The 19,106-nt window shown below is 41.3% G+C and overlaps 1 long non-coding RNA gene and 1 pseudogene across 1 annotated transcript in view; both read right to left on the bottom strand.

Annotated features, from left to right (window-relative positions):
* LOC119623861 (uncharacterized) overlaps positions 1-19,106 on the bottom strand; it is a 380,205-nt gene that overhangs the window by 288,380 nt on the left and 72,719 nt on the right. The window lies entirely within an intron of this gene.
* Positions 4,434-5,768, bottom strand: LOC103238748 (RNA-binding protein PNO1 pseudogene; annotated as a pseudogene).

Below are 19,106 nucleotides of genomic sequence, written 5' to 3' on the forward strand. Positions count from 1 at the left end.
CTGCCTAGCAATTGCACAGCAGCTACAGCATAAATAACAACAGTAGCAGGTGGCAAACAGAGGATAAAAATAACAATAGGGCTGGGCATGGGCTCACGCCTGTAATTCCAGTACTCTGGGAGGTCAAGGCGGGCAAATCACCAGAGGTCGGGAGTTTGAGACCAGCCTGACCAACATGGAGAAACCCCGTCTCTACTAAAAATACAAAAATTCGCTGGGCGTGGTGGCGCATGCCTGTAATCCCAGCTACTTGGGAGGCTGAGGCAGAAGAATCGCTTGAACCTGGGAGGCAGAGGTTGCGGTGAGCCGAGATCCAGCCATTACACTCCAGCCTGGGTAACAAGAGTGAAACTCTGTCTCAAAATAAATAAATAAATAACAATAGCTACCATTTGTTTAATGCCTACTGTGAGAACAGGTCTTTCACTGGACATTTTTACATGTATTATCATATTTTTCCCTCATAATCTATACAATAAATGGTGTTATCCTTATTGCACAGTTGAAAAAACTAATAGAGGATTAAAATACCTAGCTCAGAGTTGCATAGTTAATATAAGAGTCAAGATTCAAACCCAGGTCTTTATGAATCTAAGGTTTAGGGGAAACCATCACTAGCACTCAAGTTTGCCACTGCTTTCCGAGAATCAAGAAGCTGAATGAATCACAAATCACTATCACCAGTGATTCCAGCTGCCTGCCACACCACAGCAAATGATTTCCAGGGGATTACCTAGAGATTGCTACAAAACCTCACATCCCGTAAAGCCTTTACATCTACCCTCTGCTGCTGGAGGAAAACAATGTGCATCATTCTGCTCCTCTTCTGGGTCCAGCTCTCTCACAAGTGCCTTCTAGTGACAGAATCTACATGGGACCACTATTGGCAAAGAATTCTGAAAATGTAGTTCCCAGGCTACTAGCCCTGTAATAAAAGGAAGTTGTAGAATAGAGCAAGAATGAATCTACATTGCCCAAAGGCATAGTCAGGGATATCACTACAAACAATCTGGAAGTTAGGAAAATGTGTGGAGGTAGTTATAATCCACTACTGAAAACTCTATAATGGGGAAGGCATGGCTATACTTTAATGGAAGCAGCTGATGAACCAAAACTACAGACAGAATATTTTGGCCACTATTTTGCACCCTGGCTAATATTCTCAAGCTGGCCAAGTACTTTTTTGCAGATTCAAAGTTTCAACAGCCTCCGGAAGGAAAGGAACGTACAGCTGAAGTCTCTTTCCAGCCCTTCCTGTTCTTACCAGAGTCCCTTGTGAGAATCCTATGCACCAACAGTTTTAATTATTGGTAAAAGAACCCTGGGCTCTATTTTCCACTCTCAATGAAAATTCCTACCTGCTGGCTTCCTAACCCACTAAAAGCACTTTTCTGCTAACTCTAATTTCTTGAGGAACGGCTTTAATTTTAATGACTGAATTAGCTGAAATGACTTAAGAAAAATTTGAGTTAATTTTTAACTTAATTTCAATGATTGCAGTTACATTCTATACTTATATCCTGAGGGCAATTACTTCCAATACTTATAACTCTTTCTTGACTCCATATTTCTCAATATTATGCTTATACTGCTAGTTCTTGATTTTTCCATTTAGATGTTAGGTATTGACTGTCCATTATGAAAAATGAGGACTTCGCTTTCTTATCATTCAACACACACACATACACAAGCATACAACTCGGCTTTTCATTCAACCTCCTAAAATAATGTTTTGAGTTAAGTCAGTATTCAGTATTACATTATTATGATTATATGACATTTATTCACAGCTGCATCATGTAGTTTTCTGTTACCATATTTCTTTTCTTATAAACTTTTTCGTTTTCCTTATCTTTTTCCCCCTTTCTTAAATTTTCAGTAATCACTAAGTCATTGGCAACCTTTCTACCATAAGGAACAATCAATCTCCTTTCAATAGGCTGAAACATATCTCTTGGTATTCACTTGGAGAGTGAATACTCTCCTGAAGGTGTCTCCAAGAAAATATGAAACCAAGAGGTATGTTTTGCTCTGGGGGAACAGCCACTCTCCTGAAAGTATCTCCAAGAAAATATGCTACCGAGAGATATGTTTTGCTCTAGGGGAGCGACCATTCACCTGAAGGTATCTCCAAGAAATATGTTTGCTCTCTGGACTTACTGCCCAGCTACCATTCTGAGATAACCTGCTAACACCAGCCAGGGACTTGGACATTGTATCTCATGAAATGTTCCTGGGCACTCCCTTGAATCTCCTCTCCCCATGAGGTGGTGGTGGTGGTGGTACTGGTGGTAGTGGTGGTAGTAGTGGTGGTGGTGGTGGTGGTGGTGGCGGTGGTGGTAATAGTTATGTTTTCCCACAGTTGGGCCAGAGATTCCACTCCACATTCTGACTACTCGCTGCTCTTCTTAGATGATCCTACACGTGTCCTGGGCATGTGAAAGTAGGGCGCTGGTGTATTCCAGAACCTGAGAGCCTCCCACTGCCCCTGTGGCCAGTATGTCTGAATGGGAAATAATGGAGACATACCAAAATACAAATGTGTGTGAAGGGTTTCCAAGAAGTTGTTATCCAAACCATTTCTGGAAATAGAAGATAACATTATTTCCTTAAACCCAGGATGCCAGAAAAAGAGAGACAGACTGTAATAAATGGCATGATATAAAAATTAGTTTCAAAATCCCAGTGTTTTTCTCTTTTTCAAGCCAATTGCTTTGTGCTAAATGATATCACCACGGGTCTATGAGTGAGTTCTGTGTAGGCCCAGTGCCCAAAACCTTTTTCCAAGTCCATTTTCTAAAATCACTAATGAGGCCGTTGCTCTATGGAGTACGGACTTTGGCTCCTTTCCTCAAATTCAAATATTAGATAATAAATACGCTATCACAAAAGTTTGGTTAGCTGAGGCTCCCTGGAAAGCCAAATAGCAAAACTGAAAAAAAGCACAGTTTTGCCATGTATTCCATGGGGAATACAAAATGCAACTGATTTAGACCTGGAGTGGGTGTCATTTCTCCCCACTGCACACAGAAAACAGCCAGACCCATCATTCTGTAAACATTTACATACACATATACATACATATGTACACACACACACATCTATATATAGTAGTATGAATCATAATATCAAGATTAGCTAACATTTTAATCAGTAACACTCTAATAAATGGTATTTGTGCCCTACTAAAAGTAGGGCAATTGATTAGCAATAGATTTCCATGAGCCCCCTTCACCCTTAAAAAAATTATATAAGTCAATTTTAGAAGACTTTTATGTTCAAAGTACTTTTCTTAGGTGAAGAAGAACTTACACACAGTAAGATATATAACTATTAAGTACACAGCTTGAATATTTACATATGTAAACACCCATGTTACCACCATCCAGATCAAGATATAGACTATTTCTATCATCCAGAAAGTTCCTTTATGCCTGCATGGTATTAGGTTCATTTTTAATGGTAAACATCATTTATTGCTAACTTTATATTATGAGAATATTTGATTACACAGAACTCTGAGCATTCCAGGTAGAAAAGAAAATGAACATTTATCGAGCAAATGAAATTTTCTAAGCACTTTGATATTTCATGCTAATCCTGTTAGGTGTAATTATCTCCACTGAGCCAATGAGGAAATTTGGGCTCTGAGAGCTTAAGGGGCCTTTCCAATGTCTCTTTGTGTGTGTGTGTGTGTGTGTGTGTGTGATGTAGGTCTTTAATTTTTAAAACTGCAAAACAGGTGCCAAGATGAGCTCTTACTGATGTATATGGTGTAGCACAGTATAGCCAAAACCACTGCTTATGACCTCTCAAATACTCACACATCAAGGCCAGGCACAGTGGCTTATGCCTGTAATCCCAGCACTCTGGGAGGCCAAGGTAGATGGATCACTTGAGGTCAGGAGTTCGAAACCAACCTGGTCAACGTGGTGAAACCCCATCTCTACAAAAAATACAAAAAATTAGCCAGGCATGGTGGTGGACACCTGTAGTCTCACCTACTAGGGAGGCTGAGGCAGGAGGATCACCTGAACCCAGGAGGTAGAGGCTGCAGTGAGCTGAGATCACACCACTGCACTCCAGCCTGGGTGACAAAGTGAGACCCTATCCCCCAAAAAATATTTACACATCACCCAGTAGTAAGGAAGGGTTATCATTCAGAGAGGCTTCTCTGAGATAATCTATTAAATTACAATTATAAAGAAGAAATGTTTATAAATTTTTATGAAGTTATAAATTTATAAATATAAAAGTATAAATTCATATAGAACTGTTTAAACTTATTCATATAGAGCTGTTTTAACTTCTTGTTTAAAGAAGTTTCCCTCTGAGAGGATTACAGACTATGCAATCTGCTACATGTGATTTCAGATAAATGATAAATTATACCTAATGTGTAAGTATAATAGAATCAATTTTTGATATTTAAATTATTCTAAAACCTGTTGAGTGTGACTACTCTTAAATCTTTCTTTTCTGTTTATGCTTCTGGCTGAGAATGGAAGAAGGGACGGAGGCTTCAAATGACTGAAATTCTTCAGATGGTTTCTTGTGACCGACCACTCATAAAGTATTTTTCTCCAGAGTCCAAAGGCAAGATAAAAAGTCTCTGACTTGAAATCAGAATTAATCTGCTGAGCTCGAATATTGCCATAAACCTTGGAAGGAGGATTTCCCAAGATTAGTTTGCAAATGGCAGTTCTTGCCATCTTGATGTTTTGGAAGGAGCCAAGGATGTGAACTTTAACATCAGCCAAAACTATCCGCGTCCATGTCACATTCTCTATGGTGAATTTGGTTTTTCCTCCTTTGACAGCAATTCTTCCTATTGCCCTGGATAAATGGTCTCCCTCTAGGGGTTTAACATCTGTAATTTCAAAAGACTCTAGGAAGAGGTCATCTAACCTGATGAGGGCAAGTGCATCCTCCACCTGAAAGCCTAGAATAAAAACTTTCACACAATCAGCTGCTGTTGTCAGAGCACTAACATCCTTGGTTTCTTTACAAGTCCTGATTTCTACATTCCTTGATTTCAAGTTAAAGTGTATCTAAAGTCCCAAATGTTCCACAATAGGAGTAAATATCTTTATCCAGTTTTCTATCAATGGTGTGTATCTGTTAGCTGGGACTGGAATTTTCCTTGTTTCCTCTTTCCCACTCAGGAGCCCATCCCCACAGAGGGGTGGGAAGACAGGCCTCTTCGCTGGCCTGGCCTCCTCTGTGTCCATCCGGCCTGTATCCCCACCCTCTCCCGCTGCGGACAGCTGTTCAGCCTGTCGTTTCTTCGCCGGACAGCTGTTCAGCCTGTCGTTTCTTCGCCGGCTCTTGCAGGTGACCTGGCTAAAGCCCTCCTCTGCCCTGGCACTCTGCGCTTCCATTTTGGATTCCGTCCCCCCTCCAATGTCTTACAGTCTGTAAGCAGCTCAAGGTCTTTGTTTTTTTTCTTTTTTTTTTTTTTTTTTTGTAGACTGAATCTCGCTCAGTCCTGCACTTAATTGATCCTCCCACCTCAGCCTCCCGAGCAGCTGGGACTACAGGTGCACACCACCACACCTCGCTAATTTTTAAATCTTTGTTTTGTAAAGACATGGTCTTACCATGTTGCCCAGGCTGTTCTCAAACTCCTGGTCTCAAGCTATCCTCCCACCTCAGCCTCCCAAAATGTTGAGATTACAGGCATGAGCCACTATGCCTGACCTGTTTTTTCCCTGTAATTGCAGTGCCAGGCAATATAGCTTACTGTATTTTGTAACTAGGAGAGGGTTTTTGTCTTTGTGTGTGTGTGTGTGTGTGTGTGTGTGTGTTTTGGTTAACTCTCATTTATGCCCCATACTAAAAAATGATAAAGGATAAGTGAAATCCATAGAAAATAAAAAATACTTATCTATAGGTAACATTAAAATATCTTTATTTATTAGTTTGCCTTAAAAATATCTTAAGAATAAGACCCAGCATTTTAGGAGGCCAAGGTGGGTGGATCGCATGAACTCAGGAGTTCAAGACCAGCCTGGGCAACATGGCAAAACCCTGTCTCCACAAAAAAATACAAAAACTATCCAGACATGGTGGTACATGCCTGTGGTCCCAGCTACTCGGGAGGCTGAGGTGGGAGGATCGCTTAAGCCCAGGAGGCAGAGGTTGCAGAATGAGACACTGTCTCAAAAAAAAAAAAGAATAGGAGGGAAAAAGAGAAAGATAGTGCCCATACCCTAACTATGCCTTAAAAACAAAAATATGTTGTTTTTTAATCTCTTTGAAATGGCTTACCTTTGATATTGATTTTCAAGTTCAGGGCCAGGAATAAAGGAACAGTGTTAACCAGACTCAAAACGATCTGCAATTCACCTGATCAACAAGACCAGGAACCAAGTGGGGCAAGTCATGGGAGTAGTGGTTTTGTGGGACCCTGGTTAGTGGTCCTTAAAGGGTGATTTTTTGTGACCTCAGGGGTTTGTGATAAACCATCCCAGTTTGCTTGGGGCTGACACAGTTTTAGCAGTGAAAATCCAGTGTCCCAGACAAACTGGGCTGGCTGGTCACCCCATGCATAGGCACCGCCTTTCAAATCACTTTAACAAAATGTTGGTTTGATCTTTGAGATTCCAAAGAATGTTTAGGAAAGTGAAGAAGATCATAAATGTAAATTAAGTCAATTTGTTCACCAAAGAGAGGTGTCTTTAAAGAGGATACCTAAATACTTCTGCTTACAGACACACAAGAAATCAGAATGCAGAAGCACTGTCTCATTGCTTCCACGGAGAGGACTTTGGTGCTGGCTGACCAGGCAAGGATGGTGGTCTCTCACGGCATGCCCTTTTAGAGTCATTTGAATTAAATAGATGCATATTCATGATTACACTAATTCAGTGTTGTGGAACTGTGTTCCTCAGCAGGCCTTGAGGGACCGTAGGGTGGGGAATTAGGGAAGTAATAGAGATACTTGCAGAAACCCTCTACCTGCTTCAAGCAGTTTTGTATCCGCTGTTTTACATTTTGGCTTCTTCACAAGATTTCATTTAAATAAAAGGTTTTATGATATTTTTAAAAGTCTGAAAACCATAACACTAGTCCTTTTACTTATAATCTGTAAATAGCAACCCTTTCTAAATAATCCTTTAAAAAGAGAGACACCAAGGTCTACTGAAAAACTGGGTACATGGCGTCAAAGGAGTCAGGTTCCAATCCTGGATCCATACTTGCTGTCTGTGTGACCATGAGCAAGTTTCTTTATACCCTGGCAGCCTTAGTACCTTCACCTGTTTTCAAAAAGTATGTGTACTTGTGTGTAATACTAGCTCAAAGAGTTGTGAGAATTAAATGCTATACTATTCATGAACTAACTAGCATTGTACCTGTGTACATAGCAAAAAATCACAAATGTCTAATCTGAAACTGAAGCAGTGTTAAAAAAGCGTTAATGCAGAAGTAGGTTATTAAAATACTATTAAAAGGATGTGAAGAAAATAATAATAATACCACCTGCAAATGTTTATGTCAGGTTCTGTTCAAAGTATTTTATACTTATTAATTCAATTAATAAAACAGAGTAAAAGAGATGAGTGAAAGAAAAGATTAAAGGAATGGAAAACTGACCCTATAAGGATATTGGACCAGAGATGGTGATAATGGTTTACATTAGGACAAATGTAATCTCAGCAGATCTGTATGAGATCTCAGCTGAAAATAAAGAGAAATTATTTGGCTATCAAGTCGATCAAATGCTGGAAAAGAGTTTGTTGGGTACCGTGACTCCACAAGGCCATCTGCCTAGGGAGGGAACTGAAGTATGAGGAAGCCAGGAAAGGGACAAAGAGGCTGATAGGCTAAATCCAAGTTGGCAGAGTGTGGCCTAGATGAGTGCCCTGCCCTAGAAGGAAAGCCATAACCAAATGCCAAGCCAAGGAACCACAATGAGAAGGTTGCCTGGTCAAAAAGCCGAGTCATGAGTCATGGGTTGGGGCATAACACCCCGAAACAGCATACCAAAGGCAAGAAGGCAGGGTCTGAAAAAGCCAGCTGGGCAATGTGTGGATCTCAGCAGATTATCAACTGCTATGTACTTGCAGCCATGCAGTTCATTGTAAATCAGTTCTATTTGTGAATTGTTAGCTCATACCAAGACTCTTCCAGGAAAATTTATTGGGCTAAATAGGTGCATGATTGGCCAGTGGCGGTGGCTCACACCTGTAATCCTAGCACTTTGGGAGGCAGAGGCACACAAATCACCTGAGGGTTTCGAGACCAGACTGGCCAACATGTAGAAACCCCATCTCTACTAAAAATGCAAAAAAAAAAAATTAGCCAGGCATGGTGGCACATGCCTGTAATCCCAGCTACTAGGGAGGCTGAGGCAGGAGAGTTGCTTGAACCTGGGAGGCAGAGGTTGCTGCGAGCCAAGATCACACCACCGAACTCCAGCCTGGGTGACAGAGTGAGACTCGTCTCAAAAAATAAATAAATAAATAAAATAAAATGATTTCTCTAAATGGTAAATGGTAGCTATTTATCCCCTCTTATCTCAAAACAGAGTTTGGATAAGGTAATCACAATGTATTTTAGAATTCTGTGAAAAACATGGAAGAGATGAATAAAAAGAGGGTGGGACAAAGAAAGGGACTAAGAATTTTTTTGGCTGGACGCAGTGGCTCATACCTGTAATTCCAGCACTTTGGGAGGCCAAGGCAGGTGGATCACAAGGTCAGGCATTCGAGAACACCCTGGCCAATATGGTGAAACCCCATCTCTACCAAAACTACAAAAATTAGCCAGGCGTGGTGGTGCATGCCTGTAGTCCCAACTAGTCAGGAAGCTGAGGCACGAGAATCACTTGAACCTAGGAGGCAGAGGTTGCAGTTACCCGAGATTGCGCCACTGCACTCCAGCCTGGGCAACAGAGCAAGGGATTCTGTCTCCAAAAAAAAAAAAAAAAAAAAAAAAAAGATTTTTAAATTGCCATTGATAAAAATTATACTTTTCAGTTTTAATATGAGTAGCTCGTCTAAAAGTAGGAATACATAAAAATCATACTGTAACCTAGTACAGAGGTTCTGAAACAGCAATCCATGCGGACTAGGTACATCAGAATCACCTGAGAAGTCTTTGTTGTTTTTGTTGCTGTTGTTGTTGTTTTTTGAGAGGGAGTCTTGCTCTGTCACCCAGGCTACAGTGCAGTGATATAATCTCAGCTCACTGCAACCTCTGCCTCCTGAGTTCAAGAGGTTCTCCTGCCTCAGCCTCCCTAGTAGCTGGGACTACAGGTGCCCACCACCCTGCCCGGCTAATTTTTGTACTTTTAGCAGAGATGGGGTTTCACCATATTGGCCAGGCTGGTCTCAAACTCCTGACCTTGTGATCCGCCCACCTCGGCCTCCCAAAGTGCTGGGATTATAGGCGTGAACCACTGCACCCGGCCGAGAAGTCTTTTTAAAAATATATTCCCAGTTATTTCCCCCAAACCTATTATATCACAGTTTTGCAGGATGGGTCTGGTTATCTCTATTTTTTAAAGATCCTTGGGTGTTTCTGACATACAAGTAGACCTGAGAACTTCTGACTTTGTAGACACTCTGTGTTCGGGGCCTTGTACCAAAAATTAGTGAGAGCTTTTTACCCAGCTACCTGCTTAGGGTACTAGGGCAGTAGTGTTGGTTTGTTCTATTTGATTCAGCTACTTCCCAACAGTAAGAGAAAACTTTTTTTCAACACAGGACCTGATGAGAAAAATGAGACAATATATAAGGAAATACAACCTCCTGTAATAAATGAATTGAATCCATATACTTTACTTATTGTTATTGTAAGCAAAAATAATGTATGGTAAAATATAAATAATCACAGGTTTAAATGCCGTCCTCTCTAGAACACTGGTAAAGCCCTTAGCCAGGACCACTTGGGAGAGAAACTCTATCCTTATCTGAGTCCAAATCTGCATCTTCTTTTATAGTTTTCATCCATGAAGGTCTTTTTTGGCTGTTTCCTGTTGTCAGTGCTAACATGCTCATTGTAAAGAACTTTGAGTTTTTTATATCTACAATTACTCAAAGCCCAATGCCTAATACACAGGTTTTCTTCCATTTAAGTCATCAACTGTATTTCTAGTATTGTTCCAATCTTTACTCCTAATTGCTTTTGTACAAGCCTATATAACCAAAGAAACCGCTAAAGATACAGTCCTCTCATATGACTGCTTTCAAATGGAACTGTTCTGCTCAAAGTTTCAGATCTTTTCTCAGGTGAGACACAGAGAGAAATCACTTCTAAATTGAGCATTTAGCCTTTATTAGTATATTCCCTATATCACAATATACTATAAATGGCTCCCTTATCTTGCATTTATCCCAAAGTACTATAAATTTATGTTTAATTATTTAATTGTTTATCTCTACCATGAGTTATAACAGGTCTAGGACAGGGAGCATCTGTATTGTCTATTGCTGAATCACCTATACCTAACTTGATGCCTGGCTCACATAAATGTTTCATAAATATTTGTCGAATTGAAGAATGGATGGATGGATGAATAATCATTCTCTGCTTTTCCACAGAATATTTCCTACAAAGGTACTATCCACCCTTGAGGCCCCCCAGAACAGACAGGGTAGCACATTCATTTGTGTGTGTCCTTAGTACTGAGTCCAAGGGCTGACACACAGTAGTTGTATAGTGAATGTTTGATGAATGACTGCATAACCTAAGACAGAGTTCACCAAGCCATATGATTCATTGCCTTGTTGTTCAATACCTTCCACAAAAGAATTGCCTAAGCTTGTATATAAGCTGAACCAAATCAGAGGATTCATCAGAAATTCTCTGAACGTGAATAGTCTGGCTTGTGAAACAACTGAATATCTAAACATTCCCAAGTTCCCAAATTGTATGTAGACTAAATAATTTGCAACTAGGAATTGTCCTTGTTAGGGATATTAGTGCTCAGAATATCCCAATTTGTACACTACTGAGTCCAAGAAACAAATTACATGGCCATTTGCCAGAGCCATGGTTTCCGTATGGCATCATCTCAGATGAGTCAGGACCAAAGAGGTCATCAATATCAGAAATGCAGTGACTGATTTCCTGCACCACTGAAGGCTGAGAAACAGGATTTGGGAATTGAGCTTTATAGTCCAAATATTCCTTCCATCACCTTACCCCCCGTAAATGCATACACTCAATTGAAGTCACATTACTCAGGCCAACTACACAACGCAAGATTTTCCCGTTTCCACTTTCAAATATAAAATAGCCACCTATAGGAAATAAAACATGATTCACAGTTAGGTAAATACTCTATTGTTAGTGAGTCAATAAACATGAATCAGTTGTATACTTATAAAGACAACCTGAAAGAATTTGAGGCATAGGATAACAAAATAAAAATTAGAGCTAACATCTATTGAACATTTTGCTGTTCCTCAAACATTGCACTAACAATACGGAATACAGGACAGTTAATTTTAGGTGTCCACTGGACTGGGTTGGGAATATCCAGGTAGCTAGCAAAACATTATTCCCGGGTGTGTCTGTCAGGGTGCTTCTGGAAGAGATAAGCATTTGAATCAGTAGACTTAGTAATCAGTAGACCTCCATCCAGGCTTTCAACCGACTAGATGATGACCACCTACATCCTCTGGATAAAAAGCCAGAGGGAGAGTGAATTCATTCTCTTCTGGGTTGGGGATAGCCATCGTGTCCTGTCCTCAGACATCAGAACTCCAAGTTCTCAGGCCTTCAGCCTTGGACTGAGAGTTGCACCGTTGGCTGCCCTGTTCCCAGGCCTTTGGACTTAGACAGAATTAAACTACCAGCTTCTCTGGTTCTCCAGCTGGCAGACAGCATATCAGGATTTCTCAGCCTCTATAATCACATGATCCTATTCCCTTAATAAATTCCCTCTTATATCTATATATATCCTATTGGTTCTCTTTCTCTGGAGATCTCTGACTAATACAGAATATATCTTTTAAATCTCTACACTAACCCAAGAAGTAAAGACTATTATTATCACCATTTTATAAATACGAAAACTGATGTCCATAGAAGTCAAATAATTTCCCCAAGATTACACATTATACAAAAGAGGGGCCAGGATTTAATCCGAGAGAGATAAAAAGGTAGAAATCGAAGCCAATCATTTAACATCTGAGTCAAGAAGCAGAGAAAAATCAGTGAACACCTTTAAAAGTTCTTTTGGGGTTAAGGGAGTCTGACATACAAGTAGGATTTCCACTTCTATGCAGTTCAGACAGGAAAGGAGATGGTCCCAAAGTGGTAGGTGTGGTTGGGAATGCAACCAATTTGAATCAAAAAGAGGAAAGAAAATCGGGTCCAGATCCAGAATACTATGTGTCTCTCCCAAGGCCTATTCCCCCCACAAAAAAATATTGTCCAATTTTTTAAACTTTCTCTTAAGGGTCACATCTATAAAACAAATCACTGGAGGCTCAGAATAGGTAACCTTTTAAAAATATTATTAGCTCCTGAAAATAGGTATCTTACTTACTAATCTTAACACATTTTGAAACCATGAGAATCACTAAATAAAGACAGATCTTTTACCCATGATTCACCTGCTAATCCAAAGCCTCCAGCTAAATAGAATTCCCATTATTTCCAATAACACTGCTCTGCTCACAAAGCAAGAGGCCTAATCATAACCTATCCTCCGGGTAGCCTTCAGCAGGTGAAATGTGTTTAACAGCCCCCAGCCTTCAGGAGGGTAATTCAGTGTGCACGTAGATACAGCCAATAACATCTGTTATCTGTTCCACCAGGCTTACCCAAGGGGTGGTGTTCAGGAACTCAAACCATGTTTTTCCTCTGCTCTCACATCGACATCACAACAATCAACACAGAAGACTTCTGTGACCCCAAAACATGTGAAGATTTCTCCCCACTAGCAAACAAGGAATCCATTCTGCAGCAGACGCCAGCTGGGTGTCCTCCAATTCGATTCCGGCTTTATCTGCCTGCAGACAGTGTCAGATCCCACAAGTAGAGGGCTCAGTCATGAAAAGTGGCCCCTACTTCAGCCACCAGCCACAAGCCCAGGTATTCAGAACTTTGACCAGCTTTATGTTGGGGTTTCCATGACCCATCTCTTTGGGTTCAATTAATTTCATGGGGTGGCTCATAGAATTCAGGGAAACGTGTTTACTGGTTTACTATAGAGGATATCACAAAAGATACAGATGAAGAGATAAAGGGGGTGAGGTATGGAGGAAGGGGCACAGAGCTCCCCAAGGTGCACTGCCCTCCAGGAACCTCCTCGTGTTCAGCTCTCTGGAAGCTCCCCAAATCCAGTCCTCCGGGGCCTTTTATGCAGATTCCACTGGATAGGCATGATTGAAGCATAGAAAACCATGTAGAAATGTGAATGGACAAAAAAGATATGATCTAAACCCAGCAAGGCCCGTCTGTTCAGATTCTTCTTGGCCTCTCTGTGCAGCCTTCCTTCCTCTAGGGTATGAGTCAGGACCCTCTCTGGGATGGAAGTTCTTATGATCCACAAGTAGATTTGAGTCCTGCCTTGGGCAGGTGGAAGGAGAAGGCCAGAGAGAGATTCTGTCTCCTGGGGCCTGCTCCTGAGACCTAAAGTGCCCCATCATTATAACAAAGAACTATAAAAGGGCTGAGAAAAGCTATAAGCCAGGAACCATGACATTGATATATATAAACCATATATATGTTTTCATTCATATATATAAACCATATATGTTTTCATTCATATATATGTTTTCTTTTATATATAAACATGTTTTCATCCATATATAAATATATATATATTTGTTATATATATCTGTTATAAAATATCACAAGTGACACAAAGTAATGTACCTGCAATTTTTTCTTTGGTCCTTAACTGCTCTGAGGAACTAGTGTAGCCCTGATTTTCCTATGAGAATTGTGTATTGGGCACAGACAAAACAATTACAAGTAGCAATGCTTCTAGATGTCCCTTGTAATAGCAGACCTATAAGCATTCCTCATAGAGTTGGGTCACAACTCAGACCCCACTCCCATGTCTCAACTTCAACCTTAACAGAAGCTTCCCAGTACAATTCTAATGGGTAGAGTAGGTTTCTGCAGTCCGTAGACAAAGGCAGGAGCTAAAGTGGGAACCTGGATCTACAAAGTCAAGGACAAAAAGACCAAAGCAAGTACAGAAACTCTGGAGCAAACAAGTTATTTCCAGGCATGGCTACTTTTATCTGTCAACTTGACTGAGTCTCAACGTGCCCAGATATTTGATCAACGATTTTTCTGGGTATTTCAGTTAGAGTATTTTTAGATGAAACTAACATTTAAATCAGTAGACTGAGTAAAGCAGTTTGCCCTCCCTAATGTGAGTTGGTCTCATTCAATCCTCTGAAGGCTTGAATAGAGCAAAAAGGCAAACTTTCCTCCTAGTAAAAGAGAAGTCTCCTGCTTTCAGACTCAAACTGAAATATTGGCTCTTCCTGGGTCTCAAGGCTGCTGGTCTTCAGAGTTGAACCACACCATCAGCTCTCCTGGGTCTCCAACTTGCTGACTGATCCTACAGATCTTTGGAGTTTCCTACCTCTATAAATGCATAAGCCAATTCCTTATAATCAGACAACCAATTTCCATTTCTCTCTCTCTCTCTCTCTCTCTCTCTCTCTCTCTCTCTCTCTCTCTCTCTCTTTCTGGGTCTCTCTCTCTCTGTCCAGAGAGATACACACACACACCCCCCATATTGGTTCTGTTTCTCTGGATACCCCTAATACACTTCCCTTGCACTTCAGCCCCTCACACCCATGACCCATGACCACACCTTTGGACCTTGTTACCACCTGGATCTGAAATTTAGCACCCCTCTACCCAACTCTGACCACAACTTTCTATCCCTTCAGATCCTTGGGCCCTTTAAATCCACCACACCCTCCCTTTGTCCTCCCATCTTTGACCAACTTAAACTCCTCCTGTACTCACGTCCTACCCTACCTGCCTTGGCCTCAGATCCAACACTCAGTGTCTCTTAATATTTGCAACTCCCTTGCCTATAGTCAGCCACTTTTGCCCAGCAAAACCCAAACTCTGAATCAATCCCACTGCCTGTCTACCTTTTCCACATTTAGATCCAGAGTGCTCAGTGCTGTTGGAGGAAATCAGAAAACCACACATGCTGATGCCCCTACAAATTTCAGCTTCACTGACAACACACTCTGGTTTCTCCTCTTCTATCGCTAGACATTCATTCTCATTCTCTGTTTGGGATTCTTCTTCTTTCACTGGCCCCAGGGGTCCATCCTCCAGCCCCTTCTGTCTACACAGTGGATATGTGGGGAATTAGTTCGAGAACCAGCCTCCTCATGCCTCCTCCCAGCCACCACCCCACGGCCACCCACTCCCCATCCTGTACCAGAATCTGCACCTACTTAAGTCCCACAGTTGGCCCTGCAGGAACCCTGGAATAGGAAACGTAGGCCCTCTCTATAAGTGGGTTTCACATCCCTTGAATGCTGTATTTTCTATCTTTTACTTACATGTAAAAAATTCACGTGTAAGTGAACCGGCAGTTCAAACCCATGTTGTTCAAGGGTCAATTGCCTACCCTTTTTGGATGATCTTATCCACCCCTATGCCTTTAAACCTTCAACCATATCCTAACTTTTTACTGATCTACATCACCAGTGCTGGTCTCTCTCTGAATTCCACATACAACTGCCTCCTAGGCAGTTATCAACACTCAAACTCCACATCTGAAAAAGGAGCTCTTAGCACCTTCACCTTAACCACCATTAACAATCTATTCCTTTTGTATTTCCTATCCCAGTGAATGGCAATATCACCCACCTGGTTGTTCAAAATAGAAACCTGGGGCTCACTCCCACATCCAGTAACTAAATTCTGCAATATTAATACCCCTTTTATATCTTCCAATTGGTATACAGGTGATATTGTTTCTTTACTTCAAGCCTTTATTATTTTCTCATCTGGGCTAATGCCTTAGCCTTATTTGCTCTTCTCAGAACTTTTATTATTATTATTATTATTATTATTATTATTATTATTTTTGAGATGGAGTTTCACTGTTGTTGCCCAGGCTGGAGTGCAATGGTGAGATCTCGGCTCTCCGCAACCTGCACCTCCCCAGTTCAAGAGATTCTCCTGCCTCAGCCTCCCAAGTAGGTGGGATTACAGCCTACCACCATACCCGGCTAATTTTGTATTTTTAGTAGCGATGGGGTTTCTCCATGTTGGTCAGGCTGGTCTCGAACTCCCGACCTCTGGTGATCCACCTGACTCAGCCTCCCAAAGTGCTGGGATTACAGGCATGAGCCACAGCGCCCAGCCACCCTTCTCAGAACTTTCTTTCTTGCAGTGAGCTTTCTATCATAAGTAAATAATATTCAATAAATATTGTTGGGTGTCTACTATGTGTCAGGAACAGTGCTGGGATATAATGAAAAACAAACACAGACACAGTCCCTGTCTCCCTGAGACTTACACTCTCTCAAGTTCTTTTTCTATCAAATGAATTTGATATTCACTCCTTGCAGACATGTGGTCTGGAGCCAGATGCCTTTGGTTTGAAGCCCAGTTCTTCTATTAGACCATGCATGCTTGGTCAAGTTAACAAGCCTGTGCTTTAGCTTTCTCATTTGCAAAACAAGAATCATGAGAGTGCCCACATCCAGGGCCAGCAGTTGCCGATACGCACAGTGGCAGTGGTGGGTAGCAGTGCTTCACAGCTGGCATCCATCCTGCTAGGATGGCTGCCAATGAGGACCAGTCCACGCCAGTTGGTAAATATTTTTAACTCACCCTTCCTTATTCCACAGAGTTAGTGTGAGGATTAAATGAGCTAATACATGTGAATGCATAGAAGAGCACTGGCACTGAGAAGTACTCCATTCCATAAATATTCACTGATTTAAATTCAATAGGTGATTTCCCATCCCAAGATACCAAAGCTCTCCATTTCTTGCTACCTGATAATCTTACTTTCTGCTCCAGCCATACCAAATCCCTTAGTTCTCTAAAAAGGCCACTTTCTTTTCGCCCACCTTTATATTTTTACATACGCTGTTCCCTTTGCCTGGTCCACCCTAGCCTCTTCTGTGTCTGCATACGAATATACACACAAACACCTGGAGAACGCCTACTCTTTCCTCAATACTTAGCACATATTTTTAAAACTCCTCAGTTTGGCCAGGCACGGTAGCTCACGCCTGCAATCCTAGCACTTTAGGAGGCTGAGGTGGGTGGATCACTTGAGATCAGGAGTTCAAAATCAGCCTGGCCAACATGGTGAAACCCCATCTCTATTAAACCTGCAAAAACTTAGCTGGGCATCATGGTGCACGCCTGTAGTCCCAGCTACTAGGGAGACTGAGGCAAGAGAATCGCTTGAACCCTGGAGGCGGAGGTTGCAGTGAGCCAAGATCGCACCACTGCACTCCAGCCTGGGCAACAGAGTGAGACTCCATCTCAAAAAAAAGAAAAAAAAACTCTTCAGTTTGAGTAACACCTCCTTCAGGAAACCATCTCTGACTCCCCCTCTAGGCGCACTGACTCTGGTCACTTGTTAGCAAACATCAATTACTATGGCCTTCTCAGCCTCCCTTCCCTTAACAGCCTCACTCCTCTTTCCTTTGAGAAACGGCTCTTCTCACACTACCTGCTCTGTGTGAGTCTGCAGTGTCTTTAATTACAGTTGCTGCCCTCCAGCCACAGTAGCTAGATCCAATGAATCACAGAATCCCATGGCCCTTGTGATAGTGATTGGCCCAAGAAGTGGGCATGTGACACAAACTTAGCCAATAAGAGTCCTTGCCCTCCCTTTGATTGTTCTAACTAGGGCAAGCAAAGAAAGTGGTTTTTGTTTGTTTTTTTTTTGTCTCTGGGATCAGGTAAATAGAAGGATGTGGCACAGGGGTTATTTACAGGCACATTTTCAACCATGGAACCAAAGAATTTTGATATATTTTTAGAACACATTGGCCTTACCTCTATCAAAGGCCATTGCCTCTCCGACTGGAGTTTTCTGTTTAACAAGAGATTCAGTCAACAATGAATGTTTGTGCCCATTCGTCGTAACATTCATTGTTGTTAACAATTAATCACTTGCATTCAGATATACATAATACCAAAAATTGGACACAAACTAATTACATCTCTGGCCACATTTTATATTATATCAGTATTAAAAATAGTATGATATTCTTGCCATAAATTGACAACAGGAATAGACTCACTTTAGCTATTTGAATCTTTTTCTTTTTTCTTTTTTTTTGACATAGAGTTTCACTCTGTCGCCTAGGCTGGAGTGCAAAGGCGCGAACTCGGCTCACTGCAACCTCCGTCTCCTGGATTCAAGCGATTCTCCTGCCTCAGCCTCCTGAATAGCTGGGACTGCAGACGTGCGCCATCATGCCCGGCTAATTTTTGTATTTTTAGTAGAGACAGGGTTTCACTATGTTGGCCAGGCTGGTCTTGAACTCTTGACCTCAGGTGATCTACCCGCCTCGGCCTCCCAAAGTGCTGGGATTACAGGCGTGAGCCACTGTGCCCAGCCTGCTATTTGAATCTTTAGAGGAAGGAACTGTCCTTCACACACATTTTGAGGGGAGAATGCATAAGTCTGTTCACAACTTGAAACTTAGAGAATGAAAACTAAGTTATACTCAAACAGAGCTCAAATCTTTCCTTTAATGTGAAAATCTCTTGTATATGACCCTTTATAGCTAAAAGGGTAGGAGACATTAAAAGAAATAAAACAAGGCATTTTTCTGTTTATTACAGAAGATAAAAGAAAGAAAACAATTTAGTTAAGCTAGAAAGTAACTTATCTGAAATGAAAAAATGCAGTTTCTAAACCTTGTTTAGCCATTGAGTCGCCAGAAACATAGCAACTCTATTGTGAATCGTCTCTTCCTCCCCAGCCAGATCTATAAATTAGAAATAATATTATGTGTCCTGGCTAGTCTCACTACAGCTTAATGAGGTTATTTCTAAGAAACCCTTTCATTTCAAAAAATCATAGGAAAATGCAAAGAACTTTTATTGTAAAAGGACTTAATTTGATTAAAAAGCCCTCCCCGCTTACTTTGTGAGTCATGCACATTTCCCACTGACTTTCT

This window comes from Chlorocebus sabaeus, chromosome 11, assembly GCF_047675955.1.
Source record: "Chlorocebus sabaeus isolate Y175 chromosome 11, mChlSab1.0.hap1, whole genome shotgun sequence".
In the NCBI taxonomy this organism is placed as follows: Eukaryota; Metazoa; Chordata; class Mammalia; order Primates; family Cercopithecidae; genus Chlorocebus; species Chlorocebus sabaeus.